General features: G+C 41.7%; 1 long non-coding RNA gene across 9 annotated transcripts; it reads left to right on the top strand.

Annotated features, from left to right (window-relative positions):
* Positions 1-1,585: 1,585 nt before the first annotated feature.
* Positions 1,586-23,763, top strand: LOC101748003. 9 transcript variants are annotated; one of them, XR_005847760.2, is made up of 8 exons: positions 1,586-1,630; positions 2,515-2,640; positions 4,927-5,149; positions 10,903-11,583; positions 16,310-16,553; positions 17,714-17,963; positions 19,041-21,818; positions 22,786-23,763. It is a non-coding gene; the product is annotated as an uncharacterized LOC101748003 (long non-coding RNA). The 9 variants fall into 9 exon arrangements; XR_005847759.2 differs by having other exon boundaries at positions 19,041-21,000; positions 21,231-23,763; XR_005847758.2 differs by having other exon boundaries at positions 19,041-20,030; positions 20,800-23,763.
* Positions 23,764-25,770: the final 2,007 nt, after the last annotated feature.

A 25,770-nucleotide genomic window follows, 5' to 3' on the forward strand; every position in this document is an offset into this window, starting at 1 on the left:
GAAAGGCCCGAGCCTTAGTCTGTTCCCAGTAGATAGAACAGATTATCTTGACAATGAGTGGTCTGGAAGAGGAACTGAATACAGACTTAGATTTTGCCTTCCCATTGTCTGTCATGGGAACATCCCTTGGTGCTTCCCAAGGATAACATGTTGAAGGTTTACTGCTCTGACCCAAAATCTTGTCATTTGAGTCACCTCTCTGTCTCCAGTGATTGTATATTATACAGACCAAATATGTTACTTCCTGCAAATAAATAAAAGCTCATGCCAATGTCATCATATGCGTAAGTTATATTACATCTACCATCACCAGGAAAAAAAGTGCCCTGAATACTGATGCATCAGTCTCTTTGGCAGGGACTGGTTTATCAGGCCTAGTCAGTCTATGTTTTTTTTTATGCCAAACAACAGACATTACAGACATTGTCCTGTCACTGTGTGTTTCCTTTTGATTTTGTTGTATTGGAGTATATTGCTGTATATGGACTTCTAATTTATAATTGATGAATATCTGCTTGTGTTATTGTTGAATGACTCCTTTGGAACTGAAGAAAGTTTTTCTTGAATTCAGGTTGTGCCAATTAAGACCATAAAGGTTTTCCATTTGTTTCCTGTTCACACCATCTAAGCAAGGGAATATAAATTTCTTTAGTTGATATATCTGAAGGCTTTTTGAAGCATAGATGAACCAGGGCTAGCTCTTGCTTTTTCCTGTGCCCTTAGCCCTGCTGAAGTTAATGGGATTACTCTTGTGTAACTCAGAGCAGAATTTGGCCTTGTGGATGGGTGTAACTGCGTTATAAATTAGGGCATGATACAATACGTAACCATGACAAATGTTCTATGAGGAGACCAGACCAGAGTTTGGTGCCAAACTGGTAATAATTTACCATCTGGCTAGTCACCTCAGGCTTCTTTGCAGCAAATTAAAAAAATAAAAATTGTGCATTTAATGCTAAGCACTGGCCTGCTCTATTTGCATAGAAGTGTGTGTGCTGGGCTAACTGCAGTCTGACTGACAGCTGGATCCTTGCTCCATAAACATCAACACAACATTTTTGCAGTGCTTCTATTCCATGATTGAGGGGAAAGAGTAGCCTTGCAACTGTAAAGTCCATTTTAAAGCCGTTTCCTTACGTGCTGACCATTGCCTTCTGCTGGGATGGGGAGGGTGCCTTTAGAGAAGGATGCACTTCAGGAGAGTGAAGCTCCTGTTTCTGCTGTTCAGGCTTTGAACACCGGCCCTGTTTGGGTTGGAGGATCTTCCTAGGAATCCTAGACCATCAATGCCAAACAGATCTTCTGCCCATGGCTAAACTGGGAATGGATCTACCCCACTGATAATGCGATTTGTTTTTCATCGTCACTTCAACTGATTATGACAGCCCATTTGCTGTAAGAGAGAGAGGTGTCCGTGAATATCCTAAAGTGGACTTGTGTTCCCTGAAAAACTGAGAACTTTTGAGAGACATTAGGGAAATAGTAAGAATACTTTTGGCAAATAAAAAGACAAAATAACCCAAGCATTGCAGGTGTCCTGGTTAAAGTTCTCCTGGCATTCACGTGTAAGTCTAAAGGAAGTGCTGAGCTCTATCCCGCAGCTAGAGCAGGAGCCAGGGTACTTCCAAAGGTAAGAATTATTATTTTATGCAAAAGCTTTACACATTTTCCACATAGAGAATGAAGTCTCAGCAGTTTCAGCTGTGTGTTCCAGGTTCTTGCTTCTAACCTTATGCAACGTTAGAACAGTATGTGCATACAGGAGAGGGAAAAAAAAGAGAAGGAAAAAAAGAAAGTTTGGAAAAACAGCCAGTGTGAGGCTTCTTGCTGATTTTAAACTGCTCTGTGGTGAAGCAATGGCTTCTTTGGTGACAGCATACCTGCCTGAAGAGACTTTTCTTGCAGAGAAGCACAAAGTACCCAGAACATTCTCCTCAAGGTGGCAAGTAGCATTTTGTTCACATACTTTATACCATGCCTGTATTCTCAAAGGTAATGAGGCACCACGATTTCATTTACATCATCAGGTCATTGCTCTGCTTTGTGATATATACTGATTCTTGTTCTATGTGTTTTTTTGATGGATTTTTGTGTGTGTGTGTGCGTACATATTCATTTAAAAAGTATTGAGAGCAACTTGGCAAAACGATTTGGCTCAGCTAACAGCTACAATAGCTTAATCCAGGTTTTATTATACTGAGACTTCATTATATGAAGTGAGTCACTTCGCAGCAAGAAGTGAACCTCGAGGAGTTTGAGGTTTTGTAAATCACAAACTAGTTTGGGATTTGTGAATAGTGAGCCTTTTACCACTGTGGTATTCATCCATTACTTTCTGCAAGGGAATGGTGAATTAAAAACACTGTGGCTAAAGCAAACTCAGTGTGTGAGGGAGAAAACACTTCCTCGTGGCTATGTTTTCAGAAACACCCCATGTATGGTAGGTATATGGCGGTTTTAGATGAGAAGTTCTCTCTTGCTTCCTCATCTTTTTTTCTTTCGTATTCAATAAAGACACGGACAGACCGTAGAGGGCCCAAGGGACGTCTGCAGAGATGATCGAAGGGTTGGAGAACCTGCCCTTTAAAGGAAGACTGAAGGAGTTGAGTCTTTTCACTCTGGAAAAGAGAAGTCTCAGAGGTACGTTATCATAGTTCTCTAGTGTTAAAAGACTAGCTCCAAAGTGGACGGAGGCTTTTTTCTTTCTCAAGGTGCCACATGAAGAGCACAAGGGGCAATAGATATAAGCTGCAGTGGGAGAGGTTTCATCTTGACATAAGAAAGACATTTTTTGCAATTGATCACAACTTGCCCAGGGAAGTGAGGGGGTCCTTATCTCTGGAGAATTTCAAGACGCAGCTGGACAGGGTGCTACACAATCTCATCGAAACTCTCTTTTCCACAAAAGGTTGGACCTAATGATGGTCTTTCAAGGTCCATCATCCAACCTGGGCTGTTCTGTGATTCTCATTCTGTGTGTACTGACATTTGTTTATACCCCTTTTGTTCCTTTTTTGTCTTTTTTTTTTTTTTTTTTTACCTTTCTATTTCTCCATGCTTTCTTCCAGCCAAACGCCAGCTCAATAACATTCGAACTTATTCAAGCTTATTGCGTACTACTAGCCTGCTCACATGGATTACAGCTGAAGGAAAGTGTCTGAGATGAGAGGAAGGACATGACATAGGATTCAGTTCAGCAAAGCGGTCATGTACATGCACATGGCTAATGGCTACAGGAATAATCTCATACTAGAAACTGGACTGAAGCTTAAATACGTTCCCTAACCATACAGCCACTTCTAACTAGGAGTAAACCCACAAAGCAGCAGTGGCATTTCATCCTGCCTTTTGCAAGGGTTGCACCAGCATGGAGAAAGGGATACTGATGAATTTGGGATCTTAGAAGAGTGAGACCAGCATGCAGGTTGAAGCTGCCTTATCATGGGGGCTGAGATATCCAGGCTGCCTCTGGACTGAACTTGTGCTGTTGTGGTACTTCTGCCTGGGGTTCCCCAAGTTCTAGGTCTCTCTGGGTGCTGCAGTGCATCTCACTTCTTTCCGAACCACTCCTGACCATCTTGATCCATCTCCCAGCCACTGGATGTTGCTGCAACTTTGGTGACAGGGATTAAAAGTGTTGGTTGTTTTCTATGGCCTATCCATCTTCTGTTCCTGTGAGCCGAATAGCATGAGGTCTCTAAGAATGCCACTGCAAGAGTTGTTTGCCAACTGCTGGATCATTCTCAGGCCCTCTTTTTTACTTCTGTTTAGCATTCCCACATCTTTCATGAAGTGTCATGTCAAATTCACCCAATTCCTTTAGCCAAAAACACAAACCCCAAATAGGAAAAAAAAAAAAAAAAAGAAAGAAAAAAAAAAAGAGACATTTTGCTTCCACTCCTAATCTGAAACATTCCCATATTTGAAATTCAGAGCAGCAAACAGTTCATAGTGTGCTTGAATTTTATTTAAAAGAAAATGGGGATGTTTCTCTTTTGGTCAAATTAAACATCTCCCTTGGCACACAGTGTTTTCTGTCCTCAGTCTTTAGGTTTACTGCAAATAAATACAAGACAAGTTTACTATTTCAAATTGATTTGAAATGATATGAGAACTTTATTATGATCTGCTAGTTAAATGAAGTGTCAGAAATATACTGCCATTCTTGCTTGAAGTTCTGGAGGATAGGGCACTGCTGTATTTGCAAAACGTAACAAAAATCTCCTTTATTTCCATCAGCTGCTAAAGCAGCCCAACATGCCTTGTCATCTGTACGGTATCTCTCTGAGTTTACAGATAGTATGTTTTATGTGTTGCTGCCAAATGACCTTCCATTTCTGCTTTTCACCAATTTACCCGTCTGAGTCTGGTAAAAAGCAGATAACTATCCCTATGAAGCAGAACTGTTTCTGCTATTGCCAGTAGTCCTATGAAGTTCACATAATGTGGAATAATTGACGAAACACTTTCAAGTTTCCACATGAGAGAGAAAGCCATAGGGCACTGGTCAGTCATATGTTTTGGTACTTTCTTTATTTTTAGAAACTCTCATAAATCAAATTATTAATAAATAGAGGAAAGACAGGCACCGCTTTTCTTTTTTTTCGTTATTTTTTATCACATTGGGATTCACATACCATGTTTACCCTGCAGGGAGAGAAGACACTGTGGCCTGGTGTAGCCTTTTGTGGAAGGTTTTCTTTCTCAAGGTTTCCAATTTATAAAAGATATCCCGGCCTTGGTCGCGCACTGCCCAGATCCTTGAGAACTCTCATTCCAGGCCTGCACGAGGATGGATTGTTCTTTACTGTGTTCATTCCTACAGTTTTGTCTCATCTGATTTTAAATATTCCAATCAGTAGGAACTCCTGCTAATTCTCAGTGATTACTCATGAAATCCATGGCAGTGTTCTCTTTTTCTTGTAGGCAATAAACACCCTGGCACCTTCTCTTGTGACCTTGCATAGAGGAGAGAATTCTCAGTAGCTACTGCATCTTCATGATATAAAAAGGCCTCCAAGCCTTAAGTTAAGTTACTTAAGTTCAGTGACTACTGACTGCACCAATAGCTGAACATATGCATGAGTGTTTTACTGTGTTGTGGGCTAGCTCTGGAAGGACTTACTGCTGGCAATTTGAGGAAGGCAATGTAAGTGGGAGGTAAAGTAGTACCAGCTTGAATTTCCCATTTGTGAATTTCTCTTTCCAGGTCATGATTAAAAAGTGTTAAGTAAGTTTTGTTATGCAAACCTTCAGAAGTGATCTGAATTTATAAAGAGAGAGAATAAATAGCTCCCTCCCTCCCTCCCCTTCTCCCTCCTGAACTTCAGCTCCAGACAATGAAAATATCCACACAGAGCGATGTATTTCTGGCAAATTTCACATGGTATTGCAAGAAGAGAGAAGGACAGATCTAAATGCTACAAAATGAAATACTCTGTTCAGCAGCACATGGTCCAACACTGATGCCTTAAGCATTTCTAGCCCCATGGTTTACATGATGCTAGCTAGTATTTTTCTTTCCTATCTAGAAGCTCTGATACTGAAATAATTTACTGCCAAAAAACACAATTATTTTCATTCCATTTTTATGGGAAAAAGAACCAAAACCGTAGATTTTATTTCATGCTGGAACAAATGTTTTACTGTGAGGCTAATGTAGTTGTGATACACGTATTGCTTTGTGTATTCTTACAGGCGTTTTTTTTTTTCTTGTGTCAAAAAAGGCAGCCATATCTTTTTTTAACAGATTTATTGTGCCATGTATTTCTCAATAGTTTGTTATTTTCCAGATGTTCAGTAATTTATTTTTCTTAATATTTGCTCCATTACTGCTAGATACAGCAGTCAGACTTACAAGAGGGTAATTTTAGGGACCATTCAATTTGTTGTTGATTGCTAGTAATTTTTGTTGTTTGTATTTTTAAAGCATCTAAAATGCACCACCATGATCAGAACCCATTGTGGAAAGCACAATATGTACATTTAGGAGGAAACATGATCAAGTTGCCCAGTGTAATAATAGAACCTCCCCTTTTATTGAAAATCTGCATTTTGCTTTCCTCTAGCACTCCACTTCCTCCAATCCCTCACAAATAAGGAAGAATTATTGGCATGGCCGATTCATTGAGTAACTCCCTTGATACATTAGCATGAACACCACATAGCTAGGAAAATGTGTTTCTATTTCGCTTAATCTCTCTCACATTCTTTTACAATAGCTTTTACAGCTTGATGAGCACATAAATGGATTTTCTTACCGTTTCTAGTTAAATACGAATGTAAGAAAGGAGATTTGCACCTTTTAGTCCATTTATGACTTCAGATCTACCTCTTCAGCTATTGGTAGATAGATATATTTTCTGTAGCATTTCCTTACCTCTCTCAGGTTGCCTGTTTGCATCTGACTTGGCTAGCTTCACTGCATAGCAAGGGGATCTTGTTTCTGACACCTTATTCAAGGCTATCAAAAAGCTTGAAATGGAGGACACTGAAGAAGAACATGGTTGTCCTAGTTGTGAGCCACAGGGTGATCATAAAAAATGAATGGCAGTGAAACACCGAAGTTAGTTCTGGTTGAGCTGTGTTCTGCCTGGCCTACAACCTGGTTGTTCAGGGTCATTCAGGCATCACCATAGCAGTTTGTGATCTGCAGGGCAGGAACACTCTTTGTCTCTACCAACTCTCTTTAATTTTACCTCTGTATTTGCCTGAGGAACATCTCCAGGTAACCACAACTGAGACCTAAGCTAGACACTGAGTGAATTTCATTGCCTTATAAAAGTGGGGTGTGACCTTCAGTGCCCTAATTCAGAGCTAGGACCTAGAGATCCCATGTAGGAGCCATTTGGAGTAAAGATGCTGCTGTCTTCCTCCTAAAACCCATATTTTGAAGTAATCATCCATTCCAAGATGCAGAGGAAGGAGACTGGAAGTGTGCTTCCCAGCCAACCATGCAGGAAGAGATGCTAGTTTGCCCGGACTTGTCCTGAACACCAAGTGAAACACATGAGATTCATACTTGGTCCTTGTGATCACTGCTCTTTTAGCTCTAAGTATGGAGCCTGACCTTCAGCCTGGCAGGTCACAATAACCTTAACCGCTCAGTAAGTTGTAGCTTGCAAAAGACAGAACAGTTCTTCAAACTCATGGACAACTCTTGGGCTGCTTCTATATTACCCAGCCCATGCATTCAGGCATGTCCATGTGTCCCTAAAAGCATCCAGGAGAAGTAGGAAGCTGCCATGAAATTAATGCTTTGGTCTATTTCTGCTGGAGCAGACTGCAAGAAGTATTCTCATGGCAGAGGCCTGTGTTGGCTTCCCTTTTTCTCCTGGGAGCCTCTTGGAGTCAGCAACCGGGTGCATTGTAAGCCAGATGAATTCCTCTGGCAGTGGTAGTAGCCCAAGAGATTTCCTAGAGGCTCTGTATCCAATGTGTCCCCAGTAAGATGCAATGGGAGAGGCTAGTAAATACCCCAGGAAGGAGCCATGTGAATCTCCCAGGAGCTGGCTGCAAATATTAAGAATTGTTCTGGCAGGCCATAGATCTTCATATTCTTCTACTGATACCCTCAGTTGCCTTGGATTTCAAACCTGTAATGCCAACAATGTGGGCGAAAAAATACTCCTCCTGGATAAATTTGGTGCGCGTTGACTATTGCTTGGCAATGTACTTGCAAGTGGGACTGTCACCAGAACCGAATGCCTGTCTCAGTATCCCAGTTCTGAGGCTATTTCCTCAGAGGCAATGGAACAAACTCCTTCAGTAAAGGGTCTCACTCCACATCTGTTCCCACAGTTTGACCCAACATTAAGCCCATTCTGGCATGGCACCGGAGAGTCTCTGAAATGCCTTTTGACTTGAAATCATGATTAGTCTCTGCATTAGCCATGTTAAACGAGATGGCAAATGTTTTTTTTTTTTTTTTTTTCCCTTCTCAGGTTTCTTTTTCTGAAGGCAACTCAGTACTGAAGAGTTTCTTGTGGTCCAAAGAACACATTTTCCACATCTATAATTTTCACACAAAACGTGGAGAAGTCATGTAGCAGCACGAGTTTTGTTCCCCACAAGTTCTCAGTGGTGGTTTTGCTTCCATAATTAAGATGTCTGTTTCTACCACATAACTTGTTATATTATCTGCTAATGACCCAAATGTTTCATTTTTTCTGACATGGAACACAAGGATATCAGCATTATTACCTATAGAAAGCAGGAAACTGCATGTGAGGCCTCAGAAATAGATGGAATTTCTCAGTTAGGCCTGTATTCAAAAGATAAGGGAAAAAGTGATTTCTTGTGTTGTTGTCAGGACCATAAATTAGAGTGAAATCACAGGGCTGAGAAAAGCTGCTGTTCCTTATTGACCCAAGTGCGTGGTTGTTTGAGTTTTGGGAGAAACTGACCAAGATGCTCTTTTTGGTGTGAAAATATTCATGGTGCCCAAGAGCAGCAGAGACGAATCTCAGTTACTGATGGTGGAAAAGTACAGCAGGAAATACTAAAACTAATAAACTAGCAAACATGTATTCCTTTGTCTATTTATTTCAGGACCTGGAAGTATTTATAACAAGGGAATATGTGCATATAACTTCTCAAAGGGGCCTTGCTTTCTGCTGTATTACCTCTGATATGATCTGTGGGCATTTAGGCCCCATTCCTGCCATACTACTGAGAGTGGGATCTGCTCCCAGGGTTACCTCTTGCACTTTTAAGAGTCTGCTAAAGGCTTTCTCTGGGAAATGCATCTAGCAGCCTGGGATCCTTTCAGCTAATCCACTCTGGGCATTAGGTATTTTTCTTCCTTGGAGATCTGGAAATGCACTCAAGTGTATGTTCCTTGTTTTGTAGCACAATACTCAGTGCCAAATTCTGCGTGCTTTACTTGTCTCAAGCTGTTACATGTTGCTCTCTAAGGGTTTGGACTAATGTTAGTTTTTAATTCCCCCTCCTTTTTGGTTCTTTCTTTCTCTCTCTTTTTTTTTTCTTTTCTTTTTTTTTTTTTTTTTCCCCCAACCTGGTTTGGAAGAAAAACAGCCACAGCGGTTAGAAGTATTGAACACTTTTTTTTGTTGTTTAGTTACGCAGTCTCTGCACACACTGTTTTAATACAAAATATTTTCAAATAATCAGTGATTAACTCAAGAGCTTATTTATACGTTTAGCCACCTGGGCTAGATATTGGCAGCAGCAGCTAATTGAGAGATTGCAAGGATATGACAAATACTATGGAGAGGTCATCTGTCTACTGAAATCAACTCAAATTATAGTAACAGCACATAATTAAACTGCAGCTTGCTTTCCTGACATGAATCCCTCTCTGGCTTGGTATTCATCTACTATTTGCCTGGCTTTGTACTTTCAACAGTTTGCAACCTTTCTTTTCCTTCCTGAAATCACCTGCTATTTTTCCAGGATTCTAAAAGCCGCCGAACCTGTAAGGACTTTTTTCTGGTTGCTTTTGTTTTTTTGTTACATGTTTACACCTGTCTGACTGTAACTGAACAACCCAGAGTCAGTCTTTTTTCTCTGGGATGCTACAAACCATTGATGAAACCTTTTCTAGGTAATTCAATCCAAGAACATGGATAAATGAATTACTTAAAGTTCTACTAAAGCAGAGCAACTCCTGAAGCCCTGCCCAGGTGTGCTTTCTCAACCTGATAAACCTGAGACCTCATTGTGGCCTTCCAGTACTTGGAGGGAACTTACAAGCAGGAAGGGAACCAACTTTTTACATGATCTGATAGTGATAGGACAAGGAAGAATGGCTTAAACTAAAAGAGGGGAGATTTAGGTTAGATGTTAGGGAGAAACTTTTCACTCAGAGGGTGGTGAGGAGCTAGCACAGCTGCCCAGAGAAGCTGTGGTGACCCATCCATGGAGGTGCTGAAGTCCAGGTTGGATGGGGCCTTGGGCAGCCCTGCCCATGGCAGAGGGTTGGGGCTGGGTAGGCTTTAAGGTACCCTCCTACCCAAACCATTCTATGGTAAACAGAGGTGGGTTCCCCTTCTTTCATTGGAGATGGGGTCAACCAACCCATGCTGTCTGTGGGAACAGCTCAGCATGTGTGCACAACCATCACCAAAGAACAGCTTAGCAGCTGAAAATACATACCTGGGTCTACATCTTGGTGACCATTCCTGTGCATGTCTCCCTAGGTAATTCTGGGACCGTGGTTTTTCCTTTTTCCCACTCCTCCTCCCTATACAAGCGTCATGTGGCCAGGATCAGTGTCTTGGCCAGATGTGGAGATCTGTTTATGGGCTGAGCCTTCCCTCTTTCCACCCCCACTCCTCTTCACCAGCACCTCATCTGTGTTGACATCCTCAGTCTTTTCTGTCTCCTGTGTCTCAGGCAGCTGACTTTCCTTGGTTTCCTTCCCACTCAGACCACTGGCTACCTTCCTTGCCTCCCCTGCAGTGCAGTGTTGCTGTGTTTCTTCTGATGTCTTTCTCCCTGCCTCGGAGAGTGGATGTTCTCTGAGGGACCACGTGGGATGTCCTGATCCAGACTGGACCCTGCCTTAGTGCCTTGCGTCCATGGTACTGCCAACTTGGGAAAATCCATGCATCACTCTGTCTCCTTCCTTTGTTCAAGGGTTTTTCTTTAACAGCCATCCTGACAAAAAAAGCAACAACTTTCTCTGTGCTGTAAACTTACTGAACTAGCAATAACTCCTTTATAGCTTTGCTGCCCTTGCTGTTAACAGAGAAGTGTTAAGTTTCTGTATTTTCTCACTTGGCTGCTGGCCATCCTTTCAATTTCTGGTGCAATTTTTATCTTGACATTGTAAAAAGAGACCAGGTATGTTGTGAGCTTTGGGATAAGCTTAAATGTTACAATCACTGTACAAGGATACTCCAGCTTTGTTAATGGACTTACTATTTCTTTCCATTGCAGCTGTCTCCCTTTAGTACCTGCCAGTTGCTGATCAGCTCTACGCAACTCTCCAGCTCCGGCAGGAATTTGTTAGGTATTTCCTGCAAAGGACTGAGAAAAAGCAGGAGCAGGGGTGACAAGAGAGACAGACGGGATGAAAGGGACAGGCAGGATGAAAGGGAAAGGCAAGAGAACCTGAATCTGTGGGTGGCCTGGAAGCTGCCTCTGAAGGCATAAGAGCCAAGCGTGGGAGAGAAAATATTTTGTTTGATTGTTTGTCTGTGTTGCCTGCTGACATTTTGGACATGCCTGTGGATATCTTCTCATGGTGGCAGTATGGTATGTGGGACTTTGTGCTGCAGAATACGGGGAGGCAACTAACCTTTAAAATTAAAAAGATCAGCCAGTGAAGGAAAAACAACAGCACTGTGATGTCTCCTAACATTGACATAGAACTTTGTTGACCAACCCAGCCTTTGACCAACCCAGTCTGAGGCCATCAGGTGGTCCTGGTGCATTCTTCTGTCATTAAGAGTATGGCTGGTAGCACAGGTCTGGAGGGGCCACTGGGAATGGCCAGAACAGCCCTGTTTTATGTGAGAAGAGCCCAGCCAGTTTATGAACCTTTCAGCAATGAGAGAAGGCCTCTTCACAACCTCAGGAGAAGGACAGACATTTTCAGAATCCTGGAGGTAACTCTGGGTATGTATTATCGACTGGCTGGAGGTGTTTCCATGGAAATAATGATATGTCCAGCTAGTCTTCTAATGTTATGTCCAGCCTCTGTTCCCCAAGTTTATGCACAGGATCCCAAGAGAAGTGGTCAGAGCACCAAGCCTGCTGAAATTCAAGAAGCATTTGGAAAATACTCTAAGAAATGTCGTTTAAGTATTAGGTAGTCCTGTGGAAAGCCATGATTTGGACTTGATGATCCTTGTGGGTCCCTTCCAACTTTTTATTGGATATTTTATGATTCAATGATTTTATGTTCAGGGATTCAAGGAGGGATAGGGCTTAAAGGGAAGAGGGTCATACTGGTTCAGCAAAAGGGGTAACTCTTTCTTCTGTGTCCAAATAAGTTTGAAGCTCCAGGGACTTCATTTTTACCTCAAAAGTGACACTGTTCAGCTACTCTGATGCAGAGCTTTAATAAGACTGTAGGTGGGACTTGGAAGCTCTGATAAGCCATCTTGTCAAATCAGCAGAGAAAAGAATCTGTCAGTGTACTGCATACAGCATTGTCCATCCCCCCTACTTTTACCCATCACACAGGGAGCCTGCAGCAAACAAGTACAAAGCCAGTTCTGATAGGTGCCCTGTATCTCACTGGGATGAGTCCAAGCCCCTCAGTGCTGCTCTGGAGGGGCTGCTGCAAGATTTCAGCTGCTCCCACTAAAAGAGGTTGGGTGAATTAGTGCTAGATTTTCATTAGCCAGCCAGCTTGTGAATCATTTGTAGCTTTTTGTTTCTTTTGTGTATTAGCTGATGGATTAGCTGATTTGGCAGATAAACAGGAAATAAATGAGTAGTGACACTCCCTTATGCAAAGAATTGGTCCATCTGTCCCACTCAACATAGCACAGAGGATGACAAACATTATAATAGCTCACCTAATGCTGTTCTTTCTTAGATGGCAAAGGGGCATTTCCTCTTATCCAGTGATACAAAATATCTCTCAGGAGATAAATATTTATTCTTATGAGCAGGGATCACTATTAAAAAAAAAAAAAGATATTATTTGCATTAAGATAAACTTTGTATTCTTTTGCTTAAATTTTGTGTTCTCATATACTTGTTTTAGTCTTGCATTGATTAGAGAAATATTGACAATTTTAGTGGCATTAAATAAGCCCTGTTGCCACCAACTACATGTGAATTTGGGTATCTCATGATTTTAAAATTTCAAGGAATATGTACATAAACAAATGCATGCAGTGGAAAACTGAAAAAGAACTATGTGAAAACTGGCTTCATTTCTGTTCAAATAAGCGTGTGAGGTGGAAGTGTAGGCCTCTCTAATTTATTGGTAGCTGGAACTCTCATGCAAGCCATTGGGTATGTGACTTTGAGGATCTCCTCTATTCCAAGATTACATGCATGGGGCTGTTGCAATGCAGTAAAAGGTGATAAGTTCAAGTGTCGCTCTGACTAATTCTTTATCCAGAAAGGTAAAGAGACTTAGGATGAAAACATTTTAAAACATAAGTCACTCAGAAACAGTGATGACTTTCTATTCACGCCATACAGGATCTACTTTCTCCTAGAGAACAGAAACATGGAAACCATGGACATATGTCTATAAGAGGTCATTTTTTGCTGTTTCTGATGTCTATATTTTTTTCAATACTAGGTGTTTCCATAGTACTGGAATGTTTCTAGTGTTTCTGGAATATTTGAAACCAGTAAATTTCCAGTATACAGAAACAGTTGTTATATTACTGAATTTCGCTGAGTTGGTCACCCAGCTTTAACAACAAGAAAAATCTTGGTTCCACTGGGTAGTCCAAGTTAATTTAATGAAAGTCATGCAGTGAATGTAGAGCCACAGAATCATTAAGGCTGGAAAAGACATCTAAGATCATCTAGTCCAACTGTCCACCTACCACCCATGTTGCCCACTAAACCATGTTCCTTAGTAACACATCTACACGTTCCTTGAACACCTCCAGGGACAGTAACTCCACCATCACCCTGGGCAGACCATTCCACTGCCTGATCACTCTTTTAGAGAAGTTTTTCCTGTTATAAGGCAAGCAAAAATGATACTAATACTCATCCTGTCCATCAGGATGGGAGGAGAGAAATCAGTTCCATGAATCAGGCCCTCAACTGAAGAAGCTTGCCTTGGGATATCTCATAAGGAGCCAAGGTTGTGGAGCCAGATATAATAAAATCCAATGTCATTTTTCTTCCTGCTGCAGTGATTAGAACTGGTCTGAAAGTTTCCCTCCACAGTTGCTTTCAGGGTTGGCTGGCCCATGGACAAGACCTCTGTGATCCAAAGCCTGATGATTGAGTTACTGGCTTGGCATACAAGAAATCTGGTTTCAAATCCCTGCTTTGCCTGAAGCAGAGCTGACTTTTTTTTTTTTTTTTTGTTCCAAACCTTTACTGTGCTTCAATCTGAGTGACTTGAATTTAGGACTGCACGTGCCAAACGCAATACCACAACCATCAGGGTATGGAATATTTGTCTTGAAATGGAAACATTTCTATTTAAACCTTAGCTTTGCTGACAAAGAAACATATGAAATTATATTTGTTTGATGAAGGTCAGTTCTTAGATGAAATGAATTTCTTGAGAACAGAACCATTCAGCAGCTGGTACTCTGGTCATGTCCTTTACCCTGTTTAAAGTATACACAGATTGGAAGAGCTATTGGCACCTGAGATCACCCATGGCCCAGGATAATTTTTAAGAGGAGAAGCACCAAACAACTGCAAGTCAAGTAATCACCTGTCCCTAGGTCATTAACACAGCTTTGTCTTTGTCCAGAGGACCAGGCCACTTTACTGTTTATAGCCATGCACACTGGCCAACCTGCTACGGGGTAGCAGAAGTAGCAGATAGATGAATATGAAAACAAGCTATTTTGTTATGAAAGTCATTAGTACAAGTTGTCTGTCTTAAGACTAAATCATCTCTGGACAGATCCTGAAGACCTGTCTTGGTTTGTTTTGGTTTAGCCTTTAGTGAAGAAAACCTGCTGTTGAAGCCAAGATCATTTTCTTCTCTCTGTGGAAAACTGCAATGATGCCTGGTTTAGCCCAATAAAATAATGATGATCCTCCACAAGCTCTGTTGAAATGATGATCTCAATCTATTAAAACAATGTTAAACAGTCTTTATTACCTGTGTGTGAACTGGATGACAAGTGGATACTTTTGCAAGCTAAGGCAAAGAAAGCAAAGAGCTACATCTGTGGCCATGTTGTGTGCTGATGACTTTTCATTCATTTTTGCCAATGGTCGATCAGTTGACTTCAGCTGTCAATATTGGAAAGCCAAGGAAGAAAACATGAGGAGGTGTATATGTATTCATTTAAAAATACAGTGGTGGCTCAGCACATCCATGTACAGATGGGTTTGAGAGAAAAATGTAATGATTCAAAGGGCCAATTTTAACTTTGCTAAAAGCAGCTAAATGATGCCCCTGTCCCACATTAAACTATGCTGTGATCAAAGAGGGCAGATGCCAAGTACTTGTGGTTTTACAGTTTTCAAATAAATATTGCTCAACCTCATAAAAAAGAACTTGAGAACAGTGAGTGTACTTGTCCTATTTATTTTTTTCCTGAGTATTTATTTCTTTATTTTCAGTATACTTTACAGGTATAGGGGATATTGCTGCTGTTCCTTCTCAGGATTTCTACACAGAATTCAGCTGTGAATGCCACTTGACCACAAACCCAGTTAATTTAGATTGGCACGCTCGATCGCAGGATGTTTTATGGGCTGGCAGATAGAGAGCCCTGGCAGATGTGCTATGGAGCTGCAAAGTTCCATACCCAACTGAAACTTTTAATTCAACACTGTCATTTTTAAATAACAGTGCAACTGCAAAACAAATTGGCAGGTACTTACGAACTGAATGCTGCCTGAGGCCCTGTCTTTTCATTTTGCTGACCAGTGTGTCTGGTCTCCAATTTAGAAAAGTGCCCAGTAGTTAAAAAGCACTAGTGAAACCTTGTAATGCAGGGCTAACTGCATTATTCACAAAGCAGGAGATGCCTGCTCTGACTTGTTGATCCTTGCAAATTTCTTAGCTTCAGGAAGATAGAGGGCAACGTTTAAAAATAAAAGCACTCTGAAGTATTTATTTATTGTAGTAACCAGTAGAGCATGAATCTTCTTTGCAAAGTTTAAGATTTCTGCCCTAGGTCCTTTATGAATCTTGAAGGAATTTTGGAGTATTAAACTAGAAGGGCCCTGTTAGGTAACTTAATCCCAGTGCTCTGCTATCTTGGACAACTAGCTCCGATGATCTATTTCCTGGACACTAAGTTGCATCAGATACATGTGGTCCATCTCCTATAAATCAGCACAGTTCTGCTGAATCTGATTTGTGAAGCTCCAGCTTTTGTCATGTGGTTTTGTAAAATACCTTGCTTCTTTACCTCTGTTTTTGCATTGCTGCCTCCCTAAGCAGTGTAACCAGAAGTTGAATGGGATTTTTAGAACAAGTATAGGCATTCAAGTAATCTCACAAAATCCTGCATCACCACTGCATTAAGCCCATTAACTGTCAACCTGCTAGCTGTCAGTCTATGAACTAATCAGCTTATACTCCCATAAAGCATAGAAGTTGTATGTAATGACATGACCCAACAGCCATAAATCATGCTCAGGATTGGTTCACTTGTGCTGTGATGACCCAGTGGAGAATACAGCTTTCATATGTGGGTATCTTCATTTTTTTGTTTTGTAGGAAAGACAGGACCCAGAAAGCACCGACAGTAGCATCTCCAAAGGTCCTTCATCCTGCCATAAATCAGGGTATGTCTACTAGAAAAGGGAGGCAATGTCCAGACTTTAACCTTTAGCAACGTTCACACAACTTGTGACCACGTGTCATATAATGTGGGCGTGAACCTTACCCTGTTCAGTCTTCATTCTCCATTCACGGGATCTACCATGCAATGGGCTGCAGAACAGAGTGCCTTACAGACTCTGTGAGTATCTCCAGTCACAGGACTGTGTGAGTTACTGACATTTTGAGTGATAGATCATCAGGAAACTTGACCCTGCCACCCTGCTGAATGGAGTAGAGAGCATAAGGATATTTTCCTGCAAAAATGTTTAAAATACAACATGGACGACTCTAACCCAGGACAGCAGAGGCAAGGGTAATACAAAGGGCTGTTAGTTAGCTAAGAGCAGACTAGAACATGTAGAAAACAACATGAGAGTCCTCTCTTCTCAATTCATAGCATGTCTACAAGCAATGGAGAATCTAATCAGAGCACAGGATTCTTAAGCATATTTGACATTCCCTAGTATTTGCTGTTGGTATCTATGTTTATTCCTAAAAAAATAATATAAGGTACTTACTCTGTTCCAAAACATTCCTTTGTGAATCCATTTTGAGTGTAAATGTCTTTAGGACTACTGATTTTTCAGAATGGCTTTGCTTACTCTAAAAGTCAATTACTATCAAAATGTAAGTTGAGACAGTCAGAATCATTAGTTCTGCCTCCAGAAGAATGTCCTCCCTTGTCACATGGAAAGGAACTGTATTTGAAAGGAGGCAGATACATGGTTTCCCAACATAAAAAATCCACGGGAATAGGAGATACAACAGGCAAAAATATTCTAGTCATTATCTTTCAGAAGGACAGAGGAGTTTCTGAGAATATTTGTGCAAGAATTTTTTTGGCTATGTGTGTAGGATGTTGAGGTTTTGGTCACCTGGTGTGTACTTGTCATTTTGCCAGCACTGAAGGAAATATCCGCATACTTTTGGAAGTAGTTTCTTCATTAATACAGTTATGCCAGTCTCTGTAATCATAAAAGTTCATGCAGTATCTTATGACTCTAAGAAAAGTCAAGAAACCCATTGCTTTTTAAGGCAAAATCCTTTGTTTCATGGCTTTCTCAGAAATGTGAATCATCTAGCATTGGGTGAGTCTTTTTGGTCAGTTGTCTCTGCACATTGACCAGTTCAGCCGATTTATGGCCACATGAACTCTTTTTTAAATTTCTGGCTAAGTGCCATAGGAGTTCTAAAACAATCTTAGAGGTTTTGAGTCCCTCTTCTTCTCCTCTAGGGAAGGGAAGCTTGGGTATATGTGGTTATTCTGGGAAAGTCTGTGGTTTTCTTTTCTCTCCCAAGGGGTCAGAGATGTCTTCCAAACCTAGTATTGAGAAAAAGGACCACAATTCTACCTCAGGAAAGAAGATGTAACTTGGAGGCTGATCTGCATTTTCTCTCTCCAAAGATTTTTGGAGAAGATACAAAGGGTGAATATCTGGAACTCTGTCACCTGGACACTTTCTTTACTTCCCAGGAATCTTTCTTGCCAGTGAAATATTAGAAGCTAGCAAAGTCATTCCAGTGACCCCACAATGAGTGGGTGGAAGAGGTATGTGAAAATTAAAAGTATTATTTGGTAGCTTCTCTGGATGCTTCTTACTTTCCTGTGGGGAGGAAGGACCTGACATAGTGTGATCCTATCTATTTTTTTTCCCCCTTAATTGGTTTCAAGAAGATTTATCAATCATTTCTGTCCAAGAAATGTGCTAACACATATAATACCACATGCATTCATTACATTCCCCAAAAAACACAAGGTGAAACTTTGAGCTTTGCAACTGTGGAGTTCTCTTGCTCTGCCTAATCATGCAATGAAGCAATTGCTTCCCTGTGCTTTGAAAATAGCTGTCAAAATGTTCTTGGAAATGCTCACCTAATCAGTTCAAATTACCTCATACTTTAAATGATTGCTTCTCCTGCTTTGTTGATGCTCTAAATGTGACATCAAATGCTGTTCCGAAAAGGAGTGAGCATTTCTCAGAAGGTTAATCACTTTGCTGACTTGGGGCTTTAGGGATAATGAAAAGACAGTGCCTATCTTGTAAACACAGATCAGTTTACTCCAGTGTAATCTCTTCTATGAACTGGAGAGGTGATGGCCACTGATGAAGAAAGTGAGATACATAAGAAAAGTAACGTATACTCAGATCTTAGCAAAGTGCTGTTGTAGCTGAGGTTGATATGCTTAACTGTACATTGGGTCAGTGGTTCCCTTCTGGCCTGGTGTTGCAGAAGCTACTAAGGAAGTAGGTAGACAAAAGTATTACCCTTATGCTATCTTAATGCTGAAAAAAATGGTCTGCCCTGTGATCCTGATCTCTTCCATTCTTAAAATCCAAGGCACAGATCTTCTCAAATACATGACTCATCTGTTGCCAGGAAGGTGAAAGTCCAGCTATTAATGAGTTGCTTTATTGTATACAGCCTTGAAAGTCTGGGCTCTGCAATCAGTTCAGCTGAACGCTTTGGACCTCTTCCCATCACTTGATTCTAATCATGAGTCTGCACCTGGTCCAGCTTTCTATTTGGGACAATATGTTAAAAATTCATTGTTGCACTTCTTTTTATTTTTTTTTCCTTTTAATTGACTTTTTATTCCCCTCTGAGTTAAATGAATGCTTTATAGGATGAAGACCAAACAATGTCAATGGAATGAATCGTGGAGGAGAGCCAGAAGCACCGCTCATATTTAGGAGAAAGTAGGAGTATCCAGCTGTATCCTGCTCACCCACTTTGATGTCTTTGGCTGAAAGAGTGACGTGATTCAGACCACCTACTCTCCAGGCCTTGGCTCCCTTGGTGGTCAAAGGGGAGAAGAAATCATGAACCTCGCACAGCACACCTGTACCATGCCTCCTGCATCCTCCTTCGCCGACTGTGCAGGGATCAGGTGTTTGGCAGCTCTGGAGACTGTGTGGTTCCACGTGTTTGTCCCTTACTTGATCTTTAGCACTGTAATCTGGGACTGTGTCCAACTGAGGCACCAGGGGACACAGTTTGAGTGCACCTTGCTGTAAGCATGCTGTGTTTCTGTAAACATTTCTGAATAGGAATAGATGATGTGTTTGCTTCATCTACAAGCCTTAGGCAGCATCAGGACATACTCCACTTGGCCTAGAAGGACCAGGTCTGGAGCTGGATATGTCTGAGATAAATCCAGGCAGCACTTCAACTTTCTTAGATTATCTTAGGCTTTTCATGTTGCTTTGTTTTAAACTCTACTTGCTTTATTTTCTTTTTCAAATGAGAAAGCTATTAGGAGATATGAGGAGGCTCAGAAAGCACAGCACTTTAGAGCTGATGGTCACTTCACTAGTCAGACTTTGGACATCAGAGTGGACTTCAATTTCTGTCTTAAGCATCTCCGTGTACTTGCAAGCAGAGTGACGGAAGTTTTATGGATCCCTCACTGCAAGAAAGACATTGAGGCCCTGGAACATGTCCAGAGAAGGGCAATGAATCTCTGAGGGGTCTGGAGCACAAGTCTGGTGGGAAGTGGCTGAAGGAACTGGGATTGTTTAGTCTGGAGAAGAGGACGCTCAGGGGAGACCTCATCGATTTCTACAACCACCTGAGGGGAGGTCATGGCAAGGTGATGGTCAGCCTCTTCTCAAAGGTAACAGCGATAGGATGAGAGGAAATGGCCTCAAATTGTGCCAGGGGAGGTTCAAGTTGGATATTTGGAAAAATTTCTCAGCAAGAGTGGTGTGGCAGTGGCACAGGCTGCCCAGGGACATGGTGGAGTCACTGCCCCTGGGGGTGTTCAAGAAAAGGGTAGGTGTAGTACTTAGGAACGTGGTCAGTGAGAATGGTGGGGATGAGCTGACGGTTGGACTAGGTGATCTCAGAGGTCTTTTCCAAACCTTAATGATTCTATGGTTCTGTTCTATGATTCTATTTTAAGTTGCTATAACAACTACAGATACCAAGAAAACCTATAGTCAAAGGCAACTTATCTGCTAGGGCCTGTCCAGCTGCTGGTTATCATCCCTGTTGCATCTGGCTTTTCACAGTACATCTGTTTAGCATAAATAACCTTTTTTTATTGGAGTCCTATGGTACATCCAAACAATGAACAGAAGAAAAAAGAGAAACTCTAAATAAATTTTACAGTGTCAGTAAGAGCATTCACATTAAGGGAAACTATTTTGAGTGAATGCCAGTCCTTAATAAATTGCTATTATTCTGGTGTTTGTACAAAGACCACAGGGGAAAAAAAAAGAAAAAAGAAAAAAAGAAGAAAAAAACCCACAGAAATTGTTGAAAAATGGAAACACTGAATGTCAATGCTCAATCACTCCTTTTAATCATAATACTTCTAGGCCGTTCTTCTAACAGATCAAGTGCCAAGATTTTTTTTTTTCTTTTGGTGTCTATCTGAAAAGCCAGTGGCATAAAACAAGACCATGACTCACCTGGCCAAGCTCCCTTTCCTGAATGCTCCCTAGAAGGCTGTCTTTCAACCCACATTACCAACCCATGGTCTGAGCAGGCTTTCTGGAACACTGGGGCTCTCCTGCACAGCTCAGAGCTCTACAGAAATGGCTGTCGTGATTCAGAACCTGCAAGCTTAGGCTCCAGAACAGGTGAGCCCTCCTGCAGTTGCCCAGCTGATGTATCACACTAAGAGGCAGCAAAATTTCTTAAAGACAGCAGGTTTTGCTAAGTATGCCCATGCTTTTCAGTCACAGTTACTGACTCAATTTTCTTGGTTTAATTTCTTAGAAATGGATCTTTTCTGCCCATTAGCCCGTGAGGAGCTCTGCTGGTTTGTTTTTGTAGTGATCAGGCTATTTTATGTTTGCCTCTTTTACAGCTCCTGTGGGTGTCACTTGCTTAATTCTTGCCTGTGGATATTCTGGGAAGCTGCTGTGTTTCCTTGGGATTTCCACACCTGGAGGAGCCCTTTGCTGATAAAAGCCATTGGCACCATAAGAGTAGGATAAGCAATGTGTGGCTGTGGAAACACAGATGCTTCACCCGGTGTTGGAAAATCAGGTGCTAGGCTGACTGTGACAGATGCTTGGTGAGGGTCATTTCCCAGCAGGCAGGAGCAGGGGAATACTGGAAACAATGCCAGAGGATCACAGTATCACAGTATCACAGAGTTGTAGGGGTTGGATGGGACCGCTGGAGAACATCGAGTCCAACCCCCTGCTAAAGCAGGTTCCTTACAGCAGGCCACACAGGAAAGCATCCAGGCGAGTCTTGAATATCTCCAGAGAAGGAGGCTCCACAACGTCTCTGGGCAGCCTGTTCCAGCACTCCATCACCCTCAAAGTAAAGATGTCTTCCTCATGTTTGGATGGAACTTCCTGTGTAAGATGTGGCTCTCAAGTTGCAGTGGTGCTGCCACTCATCCTTCGACAGTTTACAAAGCTTGCAAACACCTTAACTGCAACAGGTAGTGCTTTCTTGCTGGGGAGGATTTGCTGAGCAAAGTGGCTGTGCTTCTCTTTGGTAGTGTGCATGGCACTGAGCTCTGGGGATATCAGGCATCTGCAGACCAGAGGAAGCTGGGCGTTGTTGCAGTGACACAGGCACTGGTAGGCCAGGACACTTTGAGAGGGACCATGCATTTGGAGCTGCACCCAGAAAGTCTGCAGTCCTACAGGAGAGGCAGCTTTGCCAGTGGAGGAGGCTGGCAGGAGAAAGGATTTAACCCCCAAGAGCATTTGGGAGCTGGTGCTCCTGGCCATGGTTGGCTTTCCCTACCACAAGCTCACCCAGCCAAGGGAGCGGGCCCTGAGCCTGAACCAACTCTTTTGCCTTTCGGTACACCCAGAAGTGCTTTTATAATGAGATTGGGCCAGAGCCCAGTGAGCCTGGGGGAATTAGAAGCATTGTATGTGCTCACATGCTTGCTTCATGGGGCAATTTTAATGAGTAATTGATTGCTAATTATATGTGCTGCTTCGTGGTGAAACATCGTGGTACTTTGATATGGACCAGGAACCGAAAGTTGCAGTTGGGTTTATTTTTGAAAAACATTTGGCCTGCTGATCTGTATGGGATATTTTGTGCTTGATTAATTTAATGTATTGTCTTGGGTGAGTGTTGATTTACTTGCTGAATTCAAGATCAATTTTAATGAAGCTCTTAGTGCGTGCTGGTTTGGGGACATAGGGTGCCATATTATTGGTTTGTTTAGATTGCTTACTGTTTTGTTAGATTTCAATAAGAAAATTTCTGGCATAGTGTCAGCTTCCCACTTCCCTACAATTGAGCAGACAACAACAGAGCTTAAACAGACAACAAACTTTATTAAACTCACATGTACATACATAACAAGTACAAACTTTGGAGCAAGCAAGTCTGACCTATTTGCCAACAGCAACAAGAAATATGTTCGTTTTTAACTCCCAAACCAGGTGCAGTCTGAGAAACAGCAACTGCAGCTGAAGAGTCAGACTGGAAATTAATTTGGAAAATAAAGTGCAGACATCATGGAGGATATTAATGCCTTCTCTGTTCTTCACCACTGCTGTGTTCCTCGACCCTTTGTCTTAACGTGCATCTGGGGCAGGTCATAGAAGTCTTCTTGGGAAAAAGATGGGACAGGGTTCAGAGTACTGAGAAATGTCTTGTGGAGCTCTGTATAATGAAAGCATGGAGCTGGGATGCTGCTGGACTTCCAGCATCCTTGGTGTGCAACTAGCCGTGGCTCTTCAAGGTGCTGAGGCCTTCCTGGGTACTACAAATCCACTGTGGAAATGTTCAAATCCAAAATGCTTGCAATGGCATTGCAACCATGACTACCTGTATTGTTATAGCAGAAGCTCTGGCGTTTGTTTTTATCTCTTCAGCAGGATATGACTGTGCCCCCTGGGTCCACTGTTGCATGTTTGGAAGAGTATCCTGCTTCAACAAAGCAGAAGTTAACTAGGACTTTGGAGTTGGTATTGGTTATGCTGGGAGCAGACCAAGGGGAATATTTGCTTTCCAATTCCAGAGGAAACTAAAAGCGGATCCAACTTGAAGGGAGTGTGGTGTGGGAGGACACGCGGAGACGTGGGAACAAGGAGACTCAGGAATGCTGTTGGAGAACTTTTCCACTCTTAAAATGTACGACCATGGTTAGACTTGGTTAGCAGTAGAGGCAAATCATGGCATTCCCACGACTGGAAAGTACCTGTGAGCTACACTCACCTTGGATAATGTCACTTGGCCCCTCCAGGCTAGACAAGTGGGTGGTGCTGGCAAGTACGTGAACAATGTTTTTTCTTATTCTGCAGGGAAGACACATGCTAACTTGTCATGCTGTCTTTAATTTGATCTTGGATGATACACAAGTCCAACTGTTTAATGTCCCGTGCAAAATAAATAAATAAAAAGCAATTATTATGTTATTTGAGAGGAAAAAGCCATTTGCTTGTTTGTGTTAGCAAAACATGAATTGGCACTTATGGGGTCCAAAGGACCACAGAATTTTCAACAGTATTGGCTCCCACAATGCTGATGTTTTTATTTTTTGGAGAGAGATTTAGTAGCAGGATGAGACAAAAGGATGCACAGCAGGCCTGTAACATCCTTCCTCTCCTGAGTAGTCTCTGTTCGGGCAATGGCTAAATGCCTTTAGAAGAGGACCACACTGAAGTTATGGTGGTAGGTGAACAGCAGCACTTGCCAAGCAAGGCACCCCATTCAATCTGTTTTCAATGATTTAAAACTAAACTAGAAAATGTGAATGCAGGCAGGGACTTGGCATTTAAATTATCCACTTGAGATGACTGAGCTTTTTTTTTTTTTTAATTTTTTTTTTTCTAAAACAATTTAAAAAATGGTAATCCTGAGGGATGCAAAAAGAGTTAGGGCATAGAGATGACATGAAGAGAGTCCTTTCATATGCTGCTTGACATTTCAGTAATTCTTCAAGCAGCATTTTAAATTTCTTTTTAAATGTAGAGCCTTCTTAGCCAAGTTTGGAGCATGAGAAGACTGGAGTTTAATCTTTTCAATGTACACTGACTTGGTGTAGAGATAGCTCTTTCTTGTATGTTCACACTGCTGCTAGTATACATGTATCCTCACATGGCACGAAGCCAGGAAATACTAGGGTTAGAAATGTCACAGATAATGCAGTAACTGAAACATTTGACTAAGTTATGAACTCACGTGATCTTGAATGGGAAGGATATAAGAGGGCTGCTCCAAAAGTAGCGCCTCCTATTTTATCATATTGGCCCATGATGTCAGAGGCAGATGTTTGTGATATGTCACTAGAGATTTAACCTTCCCACTCATATTCCATTACGTTTTGTTGCCATGCAACAAATGGCAGCAGAAGGGCAATCTGACAAAATGACTTCTGACATGGAAGAGCATTTGAAGCAAAGGTGCGTCACTGAATTCCTCCATGTGGAAAAAATGGCACCCACTGACATTCACTGACACTTACTGAACATTGATGGAAACCAAACAGTGGATGTGAACACAGTGGGAAATGAGTGGTGTGTTTCAGCAGTGGTGACAGCGATGTGAAAGACAAGCCATGTTCCAGATGGCCATGCACCTATCTACAAGTGTGGTATGCGGGCTCTTGTTTATTGCTGGTGAAAATGCACAGCTAATGGTGGTGCCTCTGTTGACAAATAGTGTTTTGTTGCTGAGAATTTGCTATTGTGAATAGTGTTATTGTGCAGAGTGTATCTGTTGTAGTTTCCATGGGAATAAACAGGAGGTATTACTTTCAGAGTGAGCTACATATATAGATTAGAAAATTGGAGACTAATATACTTTGTATGTATTTATACTATAGGATATATACATAGCATAGGTAAAATTATAAGTAAGTGCTTTTACAAGTGTTTACAATGATAACTTCCTTGATGATTAGCAAGATTAGAAAGAAATTGGTGCAAATTTTCCTGTTAATCAGCAGTGATTTGAAATAATAATTAATGTAATGAATATATATTAAAAGCAGAAAGCTGACTTAAGATTAACAGCATTAACCAGGGCCTTAAAAGCTTGGTCTTCATTTCCCTCCACTGTTAGATTCTTCCTGTTTGACTGCTGATTGTGTCAATTCAGCATCTGAGTATCTGACTGCTGATAAAATCAGTGGCAGGTCATGCTCTTTGTGGGTGCTGCCAGGGAGTGCAGGAGTGAAGAACATTCAAGTGGTTACCCAGAACTGTGGGCTGAGATAGCTACAGAACATTTAGCCTAGAGAAGTTGATGTTCCTGCTCTTCAGACACCTAAATCATTTCCTTTGGCACTAGTGACAATGAAATCACCTCTCCACCACCATCTGACCATTGCACATGCAGCAGGGTACTGCACCTCTCTCCTACGCAGTATCTCGAAGCAGCTCAGCTCCCCAGCCAAAACCAAAGCTCTTCAATAGGAGTCA

This window comes from Gallus gallus, chromosome 1, assembly GCF_016699485.2.
Source record: "Gallus gallus isolate bGalGal1 chromosome 1, bGalGal1.mat.broiler.GRCg7b, whole genome shotgun sequence".
NCBI lineage: Eukaryota > Metazoa > Chordata > Aves > Galliformes > Phasianidae > Gallus > Gallus gallus.